Below are 23,878 nucleotides of genomic sequence, written 5' to 3' on the forward strand. Positions count from 1 at the left end.
CGTCGAAAAAGTACAAAGAAGGGCAGCTCGTTTTGTATTATCGCGAAATAGGGGAGATAGTGTCACAGACATAATACGTGAATTGGAGTGGCAATCATGAAAACAAAGGCGTTTTTCGTTGCTACGGGATCATGAAATTTCAATCACCATTAATCTTCTCCGATTGCGAAAACATCCTGTTGGCACCCACGTACATAGGGAGAAATGATCATCACGATAAAATAAGAGAAATCAGGGCTCCCACAGGAAAATTTTAGTGCTCATTTTTCCCGCGCGCCCTTCGAGAGTGGAACGGTAGAGAAACAGCTTTAAGGTGGTTCATTGAACGCTCTGTTAGGCACTTTATTGTGAATACCAGAGTATTCACGTGGATGTTAGGTGTAGACACAGAGAGGCCTGAAGTCATCGTCACACGAACCGTGCATCCGAACGTCAACGTTGAGCGTGTCTAGTTTCTAACGTCATAGCGTGGAAAAAGCACGAGGCAGAGTCTTTCGAACGTGCAGAGCATATAAAGGGTGTCAGATATTTTATATTGTAATTTTAGTCATATGAACATAAGCCCTTTCAAAGCATTAGCATATTAAATATTCATCAAAAACGCATTTTTCTTTGTATGATTTGTTATAATTAATTGTCAGTTAATAAAATACTGGTGATCAAATCCCTTCAAGAAGTAGAAACATACAAGACATCGTCGTAAATCACCTAAGTTCGGCCTAGAGTACTGAACCAAAAGGCAGAGTTACAAAGCCATGTGTCTGGTGTGGCTACTTCTTGTCTTCCTAAATCCATTCTTTTTACTCACCTTCACGTCTTATAAAACGTTCTGGAACATTTGTATTACTTCAGTGGAAGTATGTTCTGTAATACGTGGTGTTATATAAATGTAAGCGTGGTCGCTGTCTCAGGAGAGAGCTTGCAGTACTTACAGTAAGATATTTTGCACTCTCTTGTTCACGTCTTGTATTTCACATGTTCTAAGAATTCTTCTACTGTAAATAAATAGTGATCAAGTAGGAATTAACTTAGGATTTCCCCAAAAAGTGAGAATGATGAAACAATTTTATCTTATGTCGAAGACTATTACAAATTTGTATCATCCTATCTGTACTGAAAATTTTATAAAATTCTTAATCTATGTGGTGATATTGTCAGTAGGCGCTTCATAATTGTTGAAAATATTAGGTCTACAACTTTGCTCCCACAGTTTTTTCTGCAAGTTCGAGGCTTTATTGTGAATGTCTTACAAAAAAATTAGGATAACAAGTATGGCCACTGCTTTCTCCCATATTTCGGGAAGCATACGAACCCCGCGGCGGAAGAACTGGACTTATTTTCAGGACATCCATGAATTAATCCAATTTTTCACTTGTTGATATGACCGGAGGTTCTGGCTAGCCAGACCATGAGCCATTCTTAGAAAAAGATGGTGGTCAGAGAGGAACAGTGTCTGGAGAATGCGACGGGTGAAATAGAATGTCCAACTTCAACATTTTCAGGTATGTTTTGACGGGTTTTACGACATGGGGTAGAGCACTGTCAGGCTGCAAAATCACATTTTCATGTCTGTTACCGTATTTTAGCAGTTTTTTTTCAGTGCTCGGCTCATAAGTATCAACTGCTTGTAAACACACCAACCCCAATTTTTGATGTTGTTGTCACTAATATTTTCGAGGGTAAAGTCTCTTTTTTTTCAAAAATACGAAAGGAGTAAGTTTTACAATAAACTTTTTACTTATCTTCTGTTCTCGTAGTTGACACGGGATGATTCTTGAAGCTGAAATTTTTGACATTTTAGGTTCTCATGGTTCCAAACGACTTAAATAATTTTGAAATAAGCCTGTCCAGATGTTTTGTTTACCACTACAGTTTATTCTCTCACATTTTTCTATATCGCACTGTCTTTTGAATTTTCACATTAACAAAGCCGAAATTTCATTGTCCTTCCAGAATACAAAAACACGTCTGATCACATCAGAGACATGCCCACTACTACCTCACTGTGCGGTATTAACAATATTCCAAAGAGTTTACAAACTTTCTTGACAAATGAAATTCTATTAATTTATATTATTATTCTATGAATGAATCCAGAAATAAACATAATAAATAGCATTAAATTGCGTAATTAATAACAGAAATTTTAAGTGTGCCAAATACTTCGTAATTTCAAATGTTTCTAAGCAAAATACTTTCACAGCTAATACATGTAGACTGTAAAAAAGAAAATGAAGTAATTTCTTTTTATAGATTTTAGCTTGGAATATAAGACCCCGTGTACAAAATCATATGAATTTTTTTAGAAAAGCAGCTGAGATAACATTAACCTGTTCAAAATTTGAAGATATTTCTGGTATCGACTATTTCTGTTCAGGAAAAGTAATGCTAGTTGCGGGTGTCTTTTTACATGCTCTCGATAACGATCTCCTGTGATTGTTTCCGTCGGTTTCAGCAGCTGCAGAAATCATCACTCTTCCACCGCCATGCTGTCTTCGACGTCAAAATCACCGTTCTTGTAGCGTTGAAACCATTATCTGCACCTTTTTTCACGAATAGGTGGCTCACGATAGGTCTTACCAAGCATTTTATGGGCCTTCATGCTAAATCAGAAAATTAAAACTTCCCGCAATTGACGGTAATGGGCCTCGTAAGTTGACATATCCAATCGAGAATAACTTCAGCGTGCAATCACGATATTTTGATGGTGTGATATTTACAAGTGTGTATTTGTATTGTACTACACTTACGACCTACCACCTGCACCATCACCAGCCGCTACTGCCACCTGCTGCAAAAGGGCGGAAGCAAAGATGTAGGCCCTTGCAACTACAAAAAAATTTATAAGCTGGTGTCCTTGCTGACTACACACGTGACTTTCCTGTTTGCTTCATAACATGGTTCAAATGGTTCAAATGGCTCTGAGCACTATGGGACTCAACTGCTGTAAGTCCCCTAGAACTTAGAACTACTTAAACCTAACTAACCTAAGGACATCACACACATCCATGTCCGAGGCAGGATTCGAACCTGCGACCGTAGCGGTCGTGTGGTTCCAGACTGTAGCGCCTTTAACCGCTCGGCCACTCCGGCCGGCGCTTCATAACATGTTTGCGGACATTATTTATATGTGTTACAGACAGAACAACATGACTAGCACGTGGACAAGGAAGAAAATGTGCGGTATAAAAGGGCTACCGCAGGGATTTTACGCCCGTCCGTTTCGTAAATAAACTGTGCGATACGCAATCTAGTTTCAGTCAACAACAGCCGCTTGAAACCACTGTAGTTACAAATCATCAACGTACATATGGAAACCGCATTAAGGAGCACTTCCGAGGTGACGTGAGCGCTGTGTCTCGGGTGGCTGATTTTGGCGTCCGTGTCGACGTCAACTGCCTCGTTGCATCTGAGGACGGCTTAGAGCTACTGCAGTTAGATTATGCCATCCATTTCGAGAACTCGTGTGTACTGCTTAGTTCGCATGCGTCACTTGCAGCAGCTAATTGTCACTGGAGCGCGATGCGGTCGCACACGTCACGCTGAGGTACACATACCGTATGTTAAATAAGAAGGGAAGTTCCTGAGCGAGGTGAAGATCAAGTTAGCGCATTACACATTGAATGCCACCGCACGTGTGACAAATACTTTAGTGAGAATTTCACCTAGCCCCTACGACGAAAGAGTACCGAATTGTCCAATCGATATAATGTGCAATCACAGATTCGTGCTTAAAGGGAAATGTAAAATACACACAACAACAAAAGTTTTGCATCACCCCAGTTCCCAGAAATCCTGAAGATAGACGTTGACTGTGGATGTTGTATCACACACACAGTCCCTTTGACTGTTCAGAGATGTCACTAAAGCCACCCAAAGATGTGAACAACCATACATAAGCACCGCCTATTAGACGGAGGGGGTCCCGACAGCCGATCAGTTCCAGTCATTCCACCAGTAAGAAGGTACATGGCTCGTGTTTTCTGTAGATCAGCCATGCCTATACGGTCATTACCGCGGTTAGATCGCGTCTGCATTGTTACTTTGTGCCAGGAAGGGCTCTCAACAAGGGAAGTGCCCAGGCGTCTCGGAGTGAACCAAAGCGATGTTGTTCGGACATGGAGGAGATACAGAAAGAAAGGAACTGTCGATAACATGCCTCGCTCAGGCCGCCCAAGGCGCCCAAAGTCTACTACTGCAGTGGATTACCGCTGTCTACGGGTTATAGCTCGGAAGAACCCTCACAGCAACTCCACCATATTGAATAATGCTTTTCGTGCAGCCACAGGACGTCGTGTTACGACTCAAACTGTGCGCAATAGGCTTCATGATGCGCAACTTCACTCCCGACGTCCATGGCGAGGTCCATCTTTGCAACCACGACTAATGCAGCGTGGTACAGATGAGACCAACAACATACCGAATGGACTGCTTAGCGAGAGCATCACGTTCTCTTCACCGATGAGTGTGGCATATGGCTTCAACCAGACAATCGTCGGAGACGTGTTTGGTGGCAACACAGTCAGGCTGAACGTCCAGCGAATGCGGCAATATGGAGGTTCCCCGCTCTTTCGGGGTGGCATTATGTGGGGCCGACGTACGCCGACGCACGCCGTAACGGCCGTACGATACGTGATTTCCATCCTCCGACCGATAGTGCAACCATATCAGCAAAGTATTGGCGATGCATTCGTCTTCATGGACGACATTTCTCGTCCCCATCGTGCACATCTTGTGAATGACTTCCTTAAGGATAACGATATCGCTCGAGTAGAGTGGCCAGCATGTTCTCCAGACACGAAGAGTATCGAACATATCTGGGATAGATTGAAAAGGGCTGTTCATGGAAGATGTGACCCACCAACCACTCTGAGGGTTCTACGTCGAATCGCCGTTGATGAGTGGGACCAACAGTGCCTTGATGGTGAATGGTATGCCACGACGAATACAGGCAAGAGGACGTGTTACTGGGCATTAGAGTTACCGGTGAGTACAGCAATCTGGATCACCACCTCTGAAGGTCTCGTTGTATGGTTTTCATGACCAATAAAAATGGCGGAAATGATGTTTATGGTGATCTCCATTCCAGTTTTCTGTACAGGTTCCGGAACTCTCGGAACCGAGGTGATGCAATTTTTTTTATGTTTGTATAAACTTTCACGGGCGGAAATGTCGCAATTAACAAAAAGTTCCAGATTTGACATTAAATCCAACGTTTCGTCCCCATCAGCGGAGCACATTTTCAAAGGGGATCGTAGCTTCGTCGAGTGTCCGATTCACACCCTGGCTCGCTACTGACTGCAGCAAAATTCCGTTTACGCGTGTTCCCGCGCAGCGGCGTGACGTCAACAGAGCACAAGAGCAATTGTAGAAGAATGAGATTTTCACTCTGCAGCGGAGTGTGCGCTGATAGTTCTGCAAGGTTCGCAGGAGAGCTTCTGTAAAGTTTGGAAGGTAGGAGACGAGGTACTGGCAGAAGTAAAGCTGTGAGTACCGGGCGTGAGTCGTGCTTCGGTTAGCTCAATTGGTAGAGCACTTACCCGCGAAAGGCAAAGGTCCCGAGTTCGAGTCTCGGTCGGGCACACAGTTTTAATCTGCCAGGAAGTTTCAATTGTAGAAGGTTTGAGATTTACGGATCCGCGGTTACGGAAAATTCTTTGCAGTCAGTAGACCATCACATTCATTTGGATAGGACTCAAGTATTGGCAGCAACAAATGGATTCCATGAAAGGCTATGTAAAGAGATGATAGAGATTGTGAAACACCACAGGAATTTCGGTAGGAAGAAGGAAGGCGTGAAACTGAATGACATTTGGATCCCAGAGCTGAAGAAGACAGCGACAGCGACAACGGCCAATTGCGGTCTGGTATTCAAAACATGCGACGTCCCGACACTGCGCGGAAGCACGCGGAAACTGAATTTTGATGCTGTCAGTAGCGAGCCAGTTTGTAAAACGGACACTGAAAGAACATACAATCCCCCTTGGGAAATGTCCTCCGCAGATGGGGACGTAACGTTGAGGTTAAATGTGAAATCCATTCGAAAACTGCATAATAGCGCGGATCATTTTATTAATAGATGATATGTATCGCAGTACGAATATGAACAACCATCAACTGTATAATGAAATGACGACAGTGACAATTTGTGCTCGACCGGGAATCGAACGCGGATTTGCTGCTTATCGCGAGCGGTCGCCTTACCTTTGAGTTATTCGAGCACGATTCGCGGCTACATTGAAACTTCCTCGTTAACCATGTGTCTACAGCCTACAGTCGTACATCAATTATGTATATCCCTGCACAGGGGAACATTTTAATTGATAGTCGATTGTCTGATGTCGGGGGGGATATGTACGATATTGCAGTGCCTCTCTTGTTCAGAAGTACGATGCACGAAGGATCATTGCATAGTAGTTCTGAACAACACAGGCAGTGTAATATCGTATTTTATTAATTGTGATAAGGGGAAATTACAAATCCAATGACCGTTCACGAGGCAACTGCGTACATGTAAAATGAGTTGGAAAGCTTAAAATACAAATTTCTCTTATACAATAATTTTTTTCACGGTATCCTGGACCTACCGAAGAGTTGTTGAAGTATAGGATTATCGGATGCAATGGTCAGAATTTCCGTACAAACATTGGAACACGTGAGGCAATACTGACCCTATCTTAGAAGCTAGATTAAGGAAGGACAAACCTACGTTCCTAGCATTTGTAGACTTAGAGAAAGCTTTTGACAATGTTGACTGGAATACTCTCTTTCAAATTCTGAAGGTGGCAGGGGTAAAATACAGGGAACGAAAGGCTATTTACAATTTGTACAGAAACCAGATGGCAGTTATAAGAGTCGAGGGACACGAAAGGGAAGTAGTGATTGGGAAGGGAGTGAGACAGGGTTGTAGCCTATCCCCTATGTTATTCAATCTGTATATTGAGCAAGCAGTGAAGGAAACAAAAGAAAAATTCGGTGTAGGTATTAAAATCCATGGAGAAGAAATAAAAACTTTGCCGGCTGCGGTGGCCGTGCGATTCTGGCGCTGCAGTCCGGAATCGCGGGACTGCTACGGTCGCAGGTTCGAATCCTGCCTCGGGCATGGGTGTGTGTGTTGTCCTTAGGTTAGTTAGGTTTAAGTAGTTCTAAGTTCTAGGGGACTTATGACCTAAGATGTTGAGTCCCATAGTGCTCAGAGCCATTTGAACCATTTTTGAAATAAAAACTTTGAGGTTCGTCGATAACATTGTAATTGTGTCAGAGACAGCAAAGGACTTGGAAGAGCAGTTGAACGGAATGGACAGTGTTATGAAAGGAGCTCATAAGATGAACATCAACAAAAGTAAAACGAGGATAATGGAATGTAGAGGATTTAGTCGGGTGATGCTGAGGGAATTAGATTAGGAAATGAGACACTTAAATTAGTAAAGGAGTTTTGCTATTTGCGGAGCAAAATAACTGACGATGGTCGAAGTAGAGAGGATATAAAATGTTGACTGGCAATGGCAAGGAAAGCGTTTCTGAAGAAGAGAAATTTGTTAACATCGAGTATAGATTTAAGTGTCAGGAAGTCGTTTCTGAAAGTATTCGTATGGAGCGTAGCCATGTATGGAAGTGAAACATGGACGATAACTAGTTTGGACAAGAAGAGAATAGAAGCTTTCGAAATGTGGTGCTACAGAAGAATGCTGAGGATTAGATGGGTAGATCATATAACTAATGTGGAGGTATTGAATAGGACTGGGGAGAAGTTTGTGGCACAACTTGACAAGATGAAGGGATCGGTTGGTAGGACATGTTCTGAGGCATCAAGGGATCACCAATTTAGTATTGGAGGGCAGCGTGGAGGGTAAAAATCGTAGAGGGAGACCAAGAGATGAATACACTAAACAGATTCAGAAGGATGTAGGTTGCAGTAGGTACTGGGAGATGAAGAAGCTTTCCCAGGATAGAGTAGCATGGAGAGCTGCATCAAACCAGTCTCAGGACTGAAGACCACAACAACAACAACAACATGGTCAGAATAATTCTGGTATCTGTTAGGCATACTATTAGAGAATGTCCCAAGATGGTACGGACCACTGAAGGAAAAAGAGACATTTAGCTCAGATTTGGTACGCTGCTGCTGCGGAAGACCTCTCTTCTCGTTGACCCCGAGTAACGCCACTTCAGAATGCGCCTCCTAGGAGCCAACAAGTTACCCCTGCCTTCCTGCATAAAAGTAGAGGAGGTCAGAGCAGCTTCCTCTGTAATGTTGTGTAGGAACTATGTTTCACTGAGCGGAGGAATTTGGGGGGTGGGGGGGGGAGACGAGGCTCACAACTTACGCAATAATATTAACGTAGACACGACGTCGAACCTAGTCTGACGGAGGCTATCATAGATGCAGTTTGGTTTTCGTGGTAACTGGCGCGCTTATCAACCGCCTTATTAGCTGGGAGGGTGTTCAGACATCCATCACTTTGGAGTCTGCTGTGCAGAGAGCAATCACAGAAGGAATCCGGTCACGCTGCGAGGGGATGCACACGGCTACGGTGATCGCCGGAACTAAACGCACGTGCAGTCTGCTCTGTCATACGACTGCACACCACACGGTGATATTACTTTTCTAAGACTTGACGCATTCGTATGTCCTTTCACTCAACTCTTATTCACCCTCATGCTCAAACAAAGTGTCCCCTCTTTCCCTAAGAACTATTTACTACACTATCGATTCTGTAAAGACTGCCTCGCATTTCATTCGTGTTTATAGTTCAATACATACAACAAGCAAGTAACTTTCTACCTCTATGTAACTCTTTTGTAGCCTCCTGACCCCCTCCCCCTACATCTGCAAAACTCTCCGGCTGAAACACGAGCTGTAGGTTTCACCGATGTTGCCCCGGTCTAGGAGACAGGAAGATGTTTCAGGTAAGCTTTTACTTATCTGGAGACATCGGCTGGAAGTTACAGTTGTATAGCAGGTCTGATAGTCACCGTCAATGGCATTTCATCATTTCGTTTTGCTATCTGTCACGTGATTCTACTAAATCTAACGTATCTACTCTTCATTTCATAGTCGCCCGTTGAGATTCTGGCTCAGCGGCAAACCCACTTATAAATTACCCAGTGTTGTACACAAAAAACAAAAATGACGGTAGCCACATAGTATCGCATTCTACCAAATTTTTGGTTCATTAAGCGCTTATTATAATTAGAATAAAATAGAGGAGAACAAGAATCTGTTTCCTGTTGTCGTCTGATGTGATGGTCCACGAGATTGTCGACAAGGCCTGCTGTAAGCTATCGATGTGGGCTGGAAAGCGTGTACGTTACGAGCCGACAGGTTTTTAATAGGTCCCTATCCGTTGCTGTTTGCTCTTGTTAAAAGGACATCTGCCGCACAGCTTCCTGATTACGAACCAGGCATCGGATTCCTTTTATAGGCTTAATTATTCTTCGCCTCTACATTAATCACAGTGATTCTGATCAAGTCCCGCCGGAGGTTCCGGAGTCCTCCCTCGGGCATAGGTGTGTTTGTTGTTCTTAGCATAGGTTAGTGTAAGTTAGTTTAAGTAGTGTGTAAGTCTTGGGACCGATGACCTTTGCAGTTTGGTCTCTTAAGAAATCACACACATTTGATTTTTTGAAAGACATGTCGAGAGGCTACACAGATATGTAAATAAGGGTCATCTACACACAGATGTATTAGACAGTTCCCTCAGTTACCGATGCAAATAGCTCGCTTAATCAACTGACGTGACAGCGCTGTAATAAGTAGCAAAGTGTGCTTCAACTGATCAACTGTTATTGATTATTGGACAGGCAGTCACAGATCAGAAACAGGAGAAAATCACATTCAGTAATTATTGTAATGCTGCATAAGGAACGAAGATGAGCAAGAACCATATTCTGTCAAACGATGCTAGTCAGAAGCAGAACGGTAAGTATCGCTTGAGTGACAGCACAGTCGTACTCTCTATTGCAATGTTTATCAATGAAGCTGTCGTGACTACTGAGCATCAAAACGCTCGTCCAAAGCTGGCAGCCTTCATAAACTACTGAGGCTTCAACATTCAGGAACACTGGCACAAACTTTTATCCACACTATTAAATGAACTAGACGTTCTCTTCATAAAATATTAATAATTATAACGGTCTCGATATGTTCAGAGTGATAACGATCTCATAAAGGAAATTTATTTCCTTCATCAGATAAGTGGAAGCTGGCGATTCAGCCGTCAGGGCATCACCCGACCGGCTCACGTCTTCCTCAGTTGTCACATGTGATCAAAGGCCCTCGCCTACATTCCAAGAGCCAATGACCGACGTTAAGAACTTTCTTTGAGAAGCTTCTCAATGTGACAGAAGAGGCAAGATCGTGAAGTCGTTCACCTCCAGTGAAGTGAAGTAAATAAATATGCGAGACACAGTGGCCCCAAGAGCCAATGACCGACGTTAAGAACTTTCTTCGAGAAGCTTTTCAGTGTGACAGAAGAGGCAAGATCGTGGAGTCGTTCACCTCCAGTGAAATGAAGTAAATAAATATGCGAGACTCAGTGACCCTAACAGTAGTAGTTTGTAGTTCAGTATCGGTTCGAGTTCAGTTCCAGTACAGTTCAGTCGGTGCTGTAGACCGTCATGCAGGAAGAGACTACATCGTACACAGAAGCACCAAGTCCGCCACTGTAATGGAATAGCAAGCAGCAGCCTCGCCGCCAGAAGACAGAAGTTAGAAGGTATTTGAAGACTGATTTTACATACCTGGGTGACTCGTGAGAACGGGAAGGAGACGGCCTCACATCAGCAGTCACCTGTGAGCTGGGATGAAGAACTGACAGCCGAAGACTGGCAAGCTGGAGTCCGTTGTTCGAGTCCGGGACACTGGCCTTCCCCCGCCGCACCGCTCCGCTGGTCGACGCACAACACACTCGCCCGCATAGAGATGAGCAACACTGGGACGCCACGTCCAAGGTATCACCATCCGATTCACTACTTCGTTCTCAATAATTAAACGGGCAACCGCACGAGGCGCGTCTCCAGTCAACTGGGCGAAACAGCGACACGAGATATACACCGCCAGGCATAATCAGACGCTGCCGCTGCCACAGCAGAGGCTTCACAAACGACACAGCTGCCGCTCTCCCAGCCAGAACTATCCAGTAAGGAAACCATTGTACAAAACTTTCAATAAAAGTTATCTTATGTAAAAATGCTGTTTCATTCTACCTCATACCCGAGTCAAGGAAGAACCCACCCTGCCCCCATGTTGTTAAGAGAGAAAAAGTAATTTATTTAGTGTTTTTCACCCTGACATAATGCTTCATAATCAAATGCCCTTTGCAGTAATGCTCATTCTGACAATTGACTAGCATCAAAAGAGGTTACCCAGTTACAGAATACAACTGCAAACATATCACTCGGTCGAGGCCATAGTACTCCTCATGATACACCACTACTGACAACTGTGTCTCCTCATCTCACGATTAACGGTGCTCATCATCTCCAGCCCAACTAGCAAAGGAGAGATGGTTCAGGCAAGCCTCCAGGCAACACAGCATCTCTGATGACACTGTAAGCTCATAATTTCAAACACTACAAAGGTGCTTACACGTTCATGACATCCAAACACTATGGAAGTGCCCATGAAATTATCTATAGCCTGTTATCATCTTCTCATATCATTTCCTGGGCGCACCAATTGACATTACGGTGAACATGAACCAGGATTCTTAATGAGCAAGTGTTGCCTTTTCTCCTACATCTATCATGTGGACACTACCACGTTCTGTGGTTACAGGCCTGCCCGCACACAGACACCCCCTCCCACCGCGACAGGCCCGCTAAGTCAGTCCAATATAATACTAAAGAAACTGCTTAAGGCTATTTGGATCACCCTGTATTAGCGTCTCCTGTAGTCGAGTAAGTTTTTGTGCGGTGTAATTACATTGGTTAAAGAGAGCAACAGAAATCATATACACTGGGCAGCAAAATTAAAGGATTACTTTTTCGAAATTCCGTAAATCCATTGCAACGCTTAAGTTTGAAATTTGACTTAAAGGTGCCTACAAACTTCTTCTGCAATGGCGCAAAAGCATGGCGTCGCGCAAAACACCCGAGGCCTTGACGACGATTCAAACAGTGATATGTTGACATATGAGATAAAAAGGCCAGAGCTCAGATGTTCATATCGTGTGTAAAGTGGGTTAGTGGTCTCACACTGGCACCGAATTTCAAAAATGGTTCAAATGGCTCTGTGCACTATGGGACTTAACTGCTACGGTCATCAGTCCCCTAGAACTTAGAACTACTTAAACCTAACTAACCTAAAGACAGCACACAACACCCAGCCATCACGAGGCAGAGAAAATCCCTGACCCCGCACCGAATTTCACAATTCAGTCCAACGCCACCGTGGACGTGACACTGCATGGGAAGGTCGTCATAGCCCGTCTTACCCCCATTTCACCCCATCTTTTAAAGTCTCTCCGATGTTCTTATGAGTGGCCGACGAAACCATTTCAGACACAGTGCCGCTCAGAATCGACACGAAAAGGCCTTAATAGAGAGCATAAAGGGCGTCAATGAAACCACCTCTTTGCTTGGAACGTTGCTTCCCACACATTTCGCGGTCTAAAACGACTGTTTGCAGTGCGATGAGTAACAGGATGATGTTCTTGGCAGTCTTTGATACTGCTGACACCTCTCTGACACTTCAGTACTTCTCTAAGAACATCTTGGGCTAGCAACTCCACTGAACATGTCACCCTGGCCGTGCGGGGTAGCCGAACGGTCTTGGGCACGATGTCACGCTCCGCGCGGCTCCCCCCGTCGGAGGTTCGAGTCCTCCCTCGGGCATGGTGAGTGTGTTGTCCTTAGTGTAAGTCAGCTTAAGGTAGACAAACTAGTGTGTAAGGTTAGGGACCGATGACCTCAGCAGTTTGGTCCCATAAGGTCTTACCACAAATTTCGCAATATAGATATTTTCGATCTCACCCTTTTGGACAAAAGTGCCAGAGCCATTTTTGTTCCGGTGTACAAACCATTCGACGAAATTTGAACGTGATCGGAAGCTGCAAAGGGTGCCCATACTTTCTTCACTGCTCCTGTTACACAGACTCCTGTGGTGTGATCACGGAAGGGTGCGACATTGACACATGTGTGAATAAAGCCGCGAAGGGTCCCTCTAAGACGAACCCCCGCACCCAATTCGTCAAAACCATCGGTGGCAACTATCCTCATTTATTGAGCATTTTAGAAATGTACCTTTACAGAGAACATGCGCAGTAGCCGTTGGCGTCTGCAAGTAGTCAGCCCCTAGACACACCTCCGATGCCACTTGCCTGTTGGTCACCGCACTGCAAACTGCCGTTTTCGAGTGCGAAATAATCTGGGAATCAAGTTCCCAAGGAATGGAGTCTTAAGATGATGATGTTTGGTTTAAGAGGCGCTCAATTGCGCGGTCATCATCGTCCGTACACATTCCCAATCTGTACACAGTCCAATCTAGCCACTTAGATGAATGATGATATAATGATGTGGACAACACAAGTCCCCAGGCAGAGAAAACCCCCAACCTGGCCGGGAATCGAAGCCAGGACCCCGTGATCGAGACATAGCAACACTAACCAATAGATCACGAGCTGCAGACTGGAGTCGTATCATCGACGCCATTTACACCACCACACTAAGGCCCTTTTTTGTTGATTCTGAGTGGCGGCGTGTCTGAAATGTTCTCCTTGACCACTCGTGAGAAAACCGCGAGATTTCAACGATGAGGCTCGCGGTAAGAGGGGTTGTGACGACCTTCAAAATGGTTCAAATGGCTCTGAGCACTATGGGACTTAACTTCTGAGGTCATCAATCCCCTAGAACTTAGAACTACTTAAACCTAACTAACCTAAGGACATCATACACATCCATGCCCGAGGCAGGTTTCGAAGCTGCGACCGTAGCGGTCACGCGGTTCCACACTGTAGCGCCTAGAACCGCTTGGCCACTCCGGCCGGCGACGACCTTCCTATCGTGTGATACATTCACAGTGGAGTTGGGCAGAATTGTTACGAAATTTGGGAGCCAATGTGACGTCATTAAGATACTTTACGCGTCACATGAATTTCTGAACCGTGGACTTTTTGTCGCATTTGTCGACACATTGCAGTCTAAACCGTCGTCGCCCCGAGGATAACGTCGCAGGGCACCTCGCTTTTGCACCGTTACAGGGAAATGCGGTGGCCACCTTTGTGCCAGATTTCAAAATTATCATCGCAATGGGAGGCACTTTTGGGATTTCGGAAACGTGATCTCTTAATTCAGTTGTGCAGTGTATTTCGTCTGTGTTTAAGTAAATAAGCACCATTTGGAACCAATATAATGAAACTGCACTACTTACCCAGAACGAAAAATAGAATAGCGTCTGTTGTAATTATTGGAGAATAGGAATTATTTACGTAAAAAGTACTATTTCTCCAGATCAGCTTTTGAAAAGATGGAATGAATTTTAGAAAAGCAAGTTAGGTTCAATAGTTGGGAATTTCTAATATCAGCTTGTTCTACAAACAGTACTGAATCAGTTGTAAATCGAATTGAGACTGTATGGTTGGTTTTTACTCATCCGAAAATGAGCTGGTCAGTGTGTTGATGTTAACATTGGTAACGCAATTTGATATTGTGGAATTGTATCTTCAACTATGTTGTTGTTGGCATCGTCGAAGCGGCCAAACTGAGCGAATGATTGGCTATTGTGGGTTCCGTCTCATTTTGTGTGCTCGTGACCAACTCCCATTCAATATCTCGTTTCGCACCAGTTTAAGAAATGCAAATTCACTATTACTGTCTCTAAGTGGTGCCACACAAATCTGGGATGGTAATAACGTTTTATAGCTATTGACAGAAGAAGAAACACTCGAAACGAAAAATGAATTCAGTAAGTAAACTAGGTATCAGTCTTGTGTGATGTGGCCATGTGAGGAGATACAGATAATGATGAGGCGTAAATCTCATATTTACTCAGTTTTTCGAGTCGACACCTAGTTCCATTGTAAAGTTACTAATTATCGTCAGGATGTTGATTTCTTTTAAAACGAAGCCTTTTGTCTTAATTTAAACGGCTTCACACGCAAGGCTATACCTGCAGAGTGAAGCTGGTCATCAGGAGACGCCAGTGCAGACTAGCTTAGAGTACTCAAAATGGCTCTGAGCACTATGGGACTTAACATCTGTGGTCATCAGTCCCCTAGAACTTAGAACTACTTAAACCGATCTAACCTAAGGACATCACACACATCCATGGCCGAGGCAGGATTCGAACCTGCGACCGTAGCGGTCACGCGGTTCCAGACTGAAGCGCCTAGAACCGCTCGGCCACCACTGCCGGCGCTTAGAGTACTGATGAAGGAAATAAATGGCTTCTCCTGAACGTGCTGACTTGCAAGCGCCGACCGTTGCCACTGCTGCTCTGCCCGCTGTTTGCCAGTGTGTAACTCTTCTAAAGTAAGCTGAGTTTTTCATTTATTTTCTAATTTCTACTTCACTTCACATTGATTTCACTAATTTATTTACCTATCTTAAGTACCACTCAACAATTCTGAGGAAATGGAACATGTTGATTTACTGATTAATTATTTGAGTTGAGGAAGGAGACTAAAGCATTTTGAGAAGAATATTTTATTATGATCACTTTGATTAGCAATAGAAGAGAATTAAATGTGAGGTACATGATTTCAGATTTTGTACTTTATTCCGGCAGCTTGTGGTTATGCTTCCAGAAACTTGACTAGAGGGAAAGATAAACAGCCTTGCATAATTTACAATTTGAATCTGGGGATAGGAATAACTCATTGAATATTTAATGCCATTTTTACGAGTTGCATTTTCGAAAATATCCCATTTGATGTCAAAGACTACTCTCGTGTGTCCACTCAATAACTGTAATTTGTTTGTGTTTTAATGTTTGAGAATTTTTTAATATGGATGTTTGATAATTTTTTTTAATACAGAACTTTTCCAATCAGAAAACTAATTACCTTTGATGTTATAATTTATCCCAAGGCATTGTCCGCATCCAGATTCCCTGCCAAAATATGAGTTATCATTTTTATTTATTCAGATTTGTTAGCATGTTTGCCTTTTTTTTTTTAAGAGAGTGCAGTGCATCAGACACTTCTCAGTTGTAGGTCAGCAAATGCGACACTCTTACAAGACAAGAGCAGTGTCGGTGTTTCCATTGTGCAATTGGTAAGGCAAAATTAAATAATAAAAAGGGAAACATTGAGTTTTTTCAGGGCCAGTTTATCTGTCTAAAAGTTTAATGATTCACAATGTTGGATTCAAACAGTATTCTTGCCATCACGAATGTTTAAACAGACAGGGGACCCGATAGGCACTTGCAAGATACCTTTTGTAGTCGGATTTTGCGACATATTCTCACAGTCGAATTCTTACATTCAAAGTTTACGAATTCTTATGTTCTTCGTCTACATTTATATCTATACTCTGGACACCACCGTGAGGTGCATGGCAGAGGGTACATCCCATTGTACCAGTTATTTGGGTTTCTTCAAGTTCCATTCACGTATTGAGCGGTGGAAGAATGATTCTTTCAATGCCTCTGTGTGTGCAGTACTTATTCTGATCGTATCCTCATGATCTCCTTGTGAGCGATAGGTAGAGTGGTTGTTGTACATTCCTAGAGTAATGATTCAGAGCCAGTTCTTGAAATTTTGTCAACAGACTTTCCCTGGATAGTTAAACGTCTGTCTTCAAGAGTCTTCCGGTTCAGCTCCTTCAGTATCTCTGTGACACTTCCATGGATTAAATAAACCTGTAACCATTTGCGCTGCTCTTCTCCGTATACGTTCAATATCCCCTGTTAGTCCTATTTGGTACGGGCCCCACACACTTGAGCGATATTCTAGAACCGATCGCACGAGTGATTTGTAAGCAATCTCCTTTGCACACTGATTGCACTTCCCCAGTAGTCTACCAATAAACCGAAATCTACCAGCTGCTTTACCTACGAGTGAAGCTATGTGATCATTCCATTTCATATCCCTACAAAGTGCTACACCCAGGTATTTGTATGAGTTGGCCGATTCCAGAATGACTCGTTGATACTATAGTCATAGGATACTACCTTTTTTTCGTTTTGTAAATTGCAAAATTTTACATTTCTGAATATTTAGAGCAAGTTTCCAATCTCTGTACCACGTTGAAATCGTATCAAGATCTGGCTGAATATTTATGCAACTTCATTACAGATAACTGCATCATCTCCAAAAAGACTGATTTTACTATTAATATTGTCTGCAAGGTCATTAATATACAATATGAACAGCAAGGGTCCCAACACACTTCCCGGGAGCACAGCCGAAGTTACTTCTACATCTGACGATGACTCTCAATCCAAGATGACATGCTGTGTCCTCCCTACCCGTCAAAAATTTCACTTGTTACCTCATATGATCGTACATTTGGCAATAAACGTAGGTGCGGTACAGAGTCAAATGCTTTTCGGAAATCAAGAAATACTGCACCTACGTGGTTGTCTTGGTCCAAAGCTTTCAGTTTGCCATGTGAGAAAAGTGCGAGTTGGGTTACGCATGGTCAGTGTTTTCGAAATCCATGCTGCTTGGCATTGAGAAGGTCATTCTGTTCAAAATACCTCATAATGTTTGAGTTCAGAATATGTTCTAAGACTCTAAAACAAATCGCTATCAAGGATACTGGACGGTAGGTTTGTGGATCACTTCTTGTAGCTTTTTCCAAGAACTGGGTACAGTCTTTTGTTCGAGGGATCTACAGTAGATTATATAACAGGGCCTACCTCAGCCGCAATTCCACTATAGATACTGACAGCGAGTCCATTGGGGCCTGGAGCATTGTTCAATTTTAACAATGTCACCTGTTTCTCAACATCACTGACACTAATACTTGTTTCACTCATCTTTTCAGTGGTACGATGATTAAATTGGGGCAATTCTCCTGTGTTTTCCCTTATAAAGGAACATTTGAAAACGGAATTAAGCATTTCAGCTTTTTTTTTTTTTTAAATAGCCTCAATTTCGGTTCCTGTCTCAGTCGCTAGGGACTGGACACTAACTGCGGTGCCACTAACAGGCTTTACGTACGACCAGAATTTCTTTGGATTTCTTTGGGTTCTGTGAAAGATTCCTTGACAATATTCTGCTACGGTAGTCATTAAAGGCTCTCTTGACAGCCAAACGCGTTTCATCCAGCATTTCTCAATTTATAGCCCTACGCTTTGTTTTACACCTATTACGCAGTAACTGGTGGAAGCCGACCTCGGGGAAGATCAGTTTGGATTCCGTAGAAATGTTGGAACACGTGAGGCAATACTGACCTTACGACTTATCTTAGAAGAAAGATTAAGGAAAGGCAAACCTACGTTTCTAGCATTTGTAGACTTAGAGAAAGCTTTTGACAATGTTGACTGGAATACTCTCTTTCAAATTCTAAAGGTGGCAGGGGTAAAATACAGGGAGCGAAAGGCTATTTACAATTTGTACAGAAACCAGATGGCAGCTATAAGAGTCCAGGGACATGAAAGGGAAGCAGTGGTTAAGAAGGGAGTAAGACAGGGTTGTAGCCTCTCCCCGATGTTATTCAATCTGTATATTGAGCAAGCAGTAAAGGGAATAAAAGGAAATAAATTCGGAGTAGGTATTAAAATCCATGGAGAAGAAATAAAAACGTTGAGGTTCGCCGATGACATTGTAATTCTGTCAGAGACAACAAAGGACTTGGAAGAGCAGTTGAATGGAATGGATGGTGTCTTGAAGGGAGGATATAAGATGAACATCAACAAAAGCAAAACGAGGATAATGGAATGTAGTCGAATTAAGTCGGGTGATGTTGAGGGTATTAGATTAGGAAATGAGACACTTAAAGTAGTAAAGGAGTTTTGCTATTTGGGGAGCAAAATAACTGATGATGGTCGAAGTAGAGAGGATATAAAATGTAGACTGGCAATGGCAAGGAAAGCGTTTCTGAAGAAGAGAAATTTGTTAACATCGAGTATGGATTTAAGTGTCAGGAAGTCATTTCTGAAAGTATTTGTATGGAGTGTAGCTATGTATGGAAGTGAAACATGGACGGTAAATAGTTTGGACAAGAAGAGAATAGAAGCTTTCGAAATGTGGTGCTACAGAAGAATGCTGAAGATTAGATGGGTATATCACATAACTAATGAGGAAGTATTGAATAGGATTGGGGAGAAGAGAAGTTTGTGGCACAACTTGACCAGAAGAAGGGATCGGTTGGTAGGACATGTTCTGAGGCATCAAGGGATCACCAATTTAGTATTGGAGGGCAGCGTGGAGGGTAAAAATCGTAGGGGGAGACCAAGAGATGAATACACTAAGCAGATTCCGAAGGATGTAGGTTGCAGTAGGTACTGGGAGATGAAGAAGCTTGCACAGGATAGAGTAGCATGGAGAGCTGCATCAAACCAGTCTCAGGACTGAAGACCATAACAACAACAACGCAGTAACCTCTGTTTCTTTAGAAATTTCTTAACGGTGACTGTATATCATGGAGGTTCCTTACCATTATGAACTGTTCTGCTGGAAACATATCTGTCCAGTGCTTGGTTAAATATTCTTTTACACTTGAGCCTGAGTTCCTCTACATGCTCCTGCCCTGTGCTGAAAGTTTCAAGTTCCTCATTGAGATAAGACATTACTAATTGTTTATCTACTTTACTGAATGTATATATCTTCTGCTTGTTTTAGTTGTTCGTTGTACTTTGGTAATCATTGTTGACACAACTGTGTCATGATTGCTGATATCAGTTTCGATGTGGACATCCTCAAAAAGGTCAGATCTATTTCTTGCCATTAGGTCCAATGTACAGGGTTATTACAAATGATTGAAGCGATTTCACAGCTCTACAATAACTTTATTATTTGGGATATTTTCACAATGCTTTGCACACACATACAAAAACTCAAAAAGTTTTTTTAGGCATTCACAAATGTTCGATATGTGCCCCTTTAGAGATTCGGCAGACATCAAGCCGATAATCAAGTTCCTCCCACACTCGGCGCAGCATGTCCCCATCAATGAGTTCGAAAGCATCGTTGATGCGAGCTCGCAGTTCTGGCACGTTTCTTGGTAGAGGAGGTTTAAACACTGAATCTTTCACATAACCCCACAGAAAGAAATCGCATGGGGTTAAGTCAGGAGAGCGTGGAGGCCATGACATGAATTGCTGATCATGATCTCCACCACGACCGATCCATCGGTTTTCCAATCTCCTGTTTAAGAAATGCCGAACATCATGATGGAAGTGCGGTGGAGCACCATCCTACCATCCTGTTGAAAGATGAAGTCGGCGCTGTCGGTCTCCAGTTGTGGCATGAGCCAATTTTCCAGCATGTCCAGATACACGTGTCCTGTAACGTTTTTTTCGCAGAAGAAAAAGGGGCTGAATTGCGAATTTGCAAACGCATGCGTGAGGAGGATTCTCTACCGCCCAGATTCGCACATTGTGTCTGTTCACTTCACCATTAAGAAAAAATGTTGCTTCATCACAGAAAACAAGTTTCGCACTGAACGCATCCTCTTCCATGAGCTGTTGCAACCGAGCCGAAAATTCAAAGAGTTTGACTTTGTCATCGGGTGTCAGGGCTTGTAGCAATTGTAAACGGTAAGGCTTCTGCTTTAGCCTTTTCCGTAAGATTTTTCAAACCGTCGGCTGTGGTACGTTTAGCTCCCTGCTTGCTTTATTCGTCGACTTCCGCGGGCTACGCGTGAAACTTGCCCGCACGCGTTCAACCGTTTCTTCGCTCACTGCAGGCCGACCCGTTGATTTCCCCTTACAGAGGCATCCAGAAGCTTTAAACTGCCCATACCATCGCCGAATGGAGTTAGCAGTTGGTGGATCTTTGTTGAACTTCGTCCTGAAGTGTCGTTGCACTGTTATGACTGACTGATGTGAGTGCATTTCAAGCACGACATACGCTTTCTCGGCTCCTGTCGCCATTTTGTCTCACTGCGCTCTCGAGCGCTCTGGCGGCAGAAACCTGAAGTGCAGCTTTAGCCGAACAAAACTTTATGAGTTTTTCTACGTATCTGTAGTGTGTCGTGACCATATTTCAATGAATGGAGCTACAGTGAATTTATGAAATCGCTTCAATCATTTGCAATAGCCCTGTATTTCCATCATGAGAGGGGTTCCTAGCTATCTGTTGTAAGAAATTTTCAGAGAAGACCTTTAGTAATGTTTCACAGCCCACCACTATGAATACTTTAATTTTCCCAATTAATGTACAAGGGAACTGAGATTTTCTCTAAAGTTTTCCGTTACATCAGGAAATGAGTATTGAGCACCATAGAAGGATGCAATAATCAGTTTATTGCCAGCCTTGATACAGAGTCTTGCCCAACGCAGCTTCAGTTCCTACTTCGGTGGATTTGAGTTTCTTGTCTACTGCGACAAATACTGTTCCCATTTGCCTATCCTTTCGCTATACACTTAAATTTTTCCCCAAACTCCCACTTCTATCAACTTCAGATTTGAACCAGCGTCCTGCACCTAGTATTATGTGAGCTTCACTGCTTTTCATGAGCGCTTCAAACTCTGGCGATTTGTTGCGAATCCTTCAGCAGTTTACTATTAGGATTTTAATACTCTCACCTGTCGAAGGCATTTATTTCTATCTGACACTGATACTTCTGTGTTTCCTTCTGCCATCTTTGTCTGAATTGGATGGAAAGTCGCCTAATCTAAAAAAAGCTTTGTGTGCACCCCACACACCTGATGTGTAGAGCACACCTGACTTTTTTTAGGAAAACTCTACATTTCTCAACGCTATAGAGAAAGTCCAGGAAGTCGCAGCCTTGCTTGTCACAGAACCTCCGAAGTCTCTGGTTCAGTCCTTCCACTCGACTCAGAACTAAAGGGCCACGATCAGTTCTGGGGACAATGTTGTAAATCACTGGAATGACCCAAGTATCACCCTGGAGCCTAGAAGACATGCATCATTTCTTCCAGCTACAATCCACAGTTGGTTGCACCCCATTCCCTGAATGGCTGCTGGAATGACCTCTCAAACCTGTTGAATGAGGCCCCCCAGGCGTACACACTGAGTGCACCTGCTGTCCTTTCCTGTCGCATGCTGCCATTTCTGTAAGGGGCACCATGATTCATCGTATATTTCAAATGCCGACGATTGATAGATCCCTACCCTTTTGGTTTGCTTCCCCCTGACACCGGAGAAAACAGTTTTCCTCAAAACAGATGAAGTGAGTCCCACTGGCTCAGTTTTAGTTTCAGTGAAAAATAGCACCTCAAACTTGTTGGTTTAGGGGATCCACAGGAGCGGACAGTACTCGAGATACCTCTGGTGTAGGTACCACAGGCACACGACTCTCGGGAGCTGTTCCAACGGACTGATTCGCAGTAGCTGCCAGTAGTAGTCAGGGCGATTTCCAGCTGCTTACGAACGTCAACCAACTCATCCCGTGTTAGAGAACAGCATTCACAGTGGGGCTGCATTTTGCCTAGTGCAATGTATTACAAGGCAGTAAACAAATAGCTTTAAAATAAGACCACTGACAAGGGAACCTCCCCATCGCACCCCCCTCAGATTTAGTTATAAGTTGGTACAGAGGATAGGCCTTGAAAATCTGAACACAGATCAATCGAGAAAACAGGAAGAAGTTGTGTGGAACTATGAAAAAATAAGCAAAACATACAAACCGAGTAGTCCATGTGCAATATAAGCAACATTAAGGTGATCATGAACCTAAGAGCGCCGTGGTCCCGTGGTTAGCGTTTGCAGCTGTAAAACGAGAGGTCCTTGGTTCAAATCTTCCCGCGGGTAAAAAGTTTGATTTTTGATTTTCAGACAGTTATCAAAATTCAGGCACTCACACATAATCAACTTCGCTCTCCAAAATTCCAGGACATGTTCAGATTTGCTTGGACATATGCAGGATTTGACGGTCTACACACGGAAAAATTTGAAAAAAAAACTTATGTTTTGACAGAGCACTGTGCGACTGTGAAACTGTTGCATTCATTTGTTGCAGTTTATGTGACAAATTCTTATGTTTTCATCACTTTTTGGGAGTGATTATCACGTCCACAAGAAAACCTAAATTGGGCAAGGTAGAAGAATCTTTTTACCCATTCGCCAATGGTACAAGTTAGGTGGCTCGACAACATATTCCTGTCATGTGACGCATATGCCGTCACCAGTGTCGTATAGAATATATCAGACGTGTTTTCCTGTGGAGGAATCGGTTAACCTATGACCTTGCGATCAAATGTTTTCGGTTCCCATTGGAGAGGCACGTCCTTTCGGCTACTAATCGCACGGTTTTGCGGTGCGGTCGCAAAACACAGACATTAAACTTATTACAGTGAACAGAGGCGTCAATGAACGAACGGACAGATTGTAACTTTGCAAAAGTAAAGAAAGTAAAATCTTGTCTTGAGGGAAGACTTGAACCAAGGACCTCTCGATGCGCAGTTGCTCACGCTAACCACGGGACCACGGCGCTCCTTGGTGCGCAGGTTCCTAGATTGTTGCCTATGTTGCGCATGGACTGCTCACTTTGTATATTTTGCATATTTTTTTCATAGTTCTACACAACTTCTTCTTGTTTCCTCGATTGGTCTGTGTTCAGTTTTTCAAGGCCTATCAATTGTGCCAACTTGTAACTAAATCTGAGGGGGGTGCGATGGGGAGGTTCCCTTGTGAGTATCGTTTAATCTGTTAAGCCAAAAATTTTTTGATTTTTTTTTTAATGATATGAGCCTCTTCAAGTTTAGGTCAGAGTTCTGATTCCTTTAATAAGTTTTCAAATTTAATGTTAATGTTGTCATTAAGTAATAAAGTCTATCACAGGAAACAACAAATTACGAATATGT

Source organism: Schistocerca cancellata, chromosome 5 (assembly GCF_023864275.1).
Source record: "Schistocerca cancellata isolate TAMUIC-IGC-003103 chromosome 5, iqSchCanc2.1, whole genome shotgun sequence".
Classification (NCBI taxonomy): domain Eukaryota; kingdom Metazoa; phylum Arthropoda; class Insecta; order Orthoptera; family Acrididae; genus Schistocerca; species Schistocerca cancellata.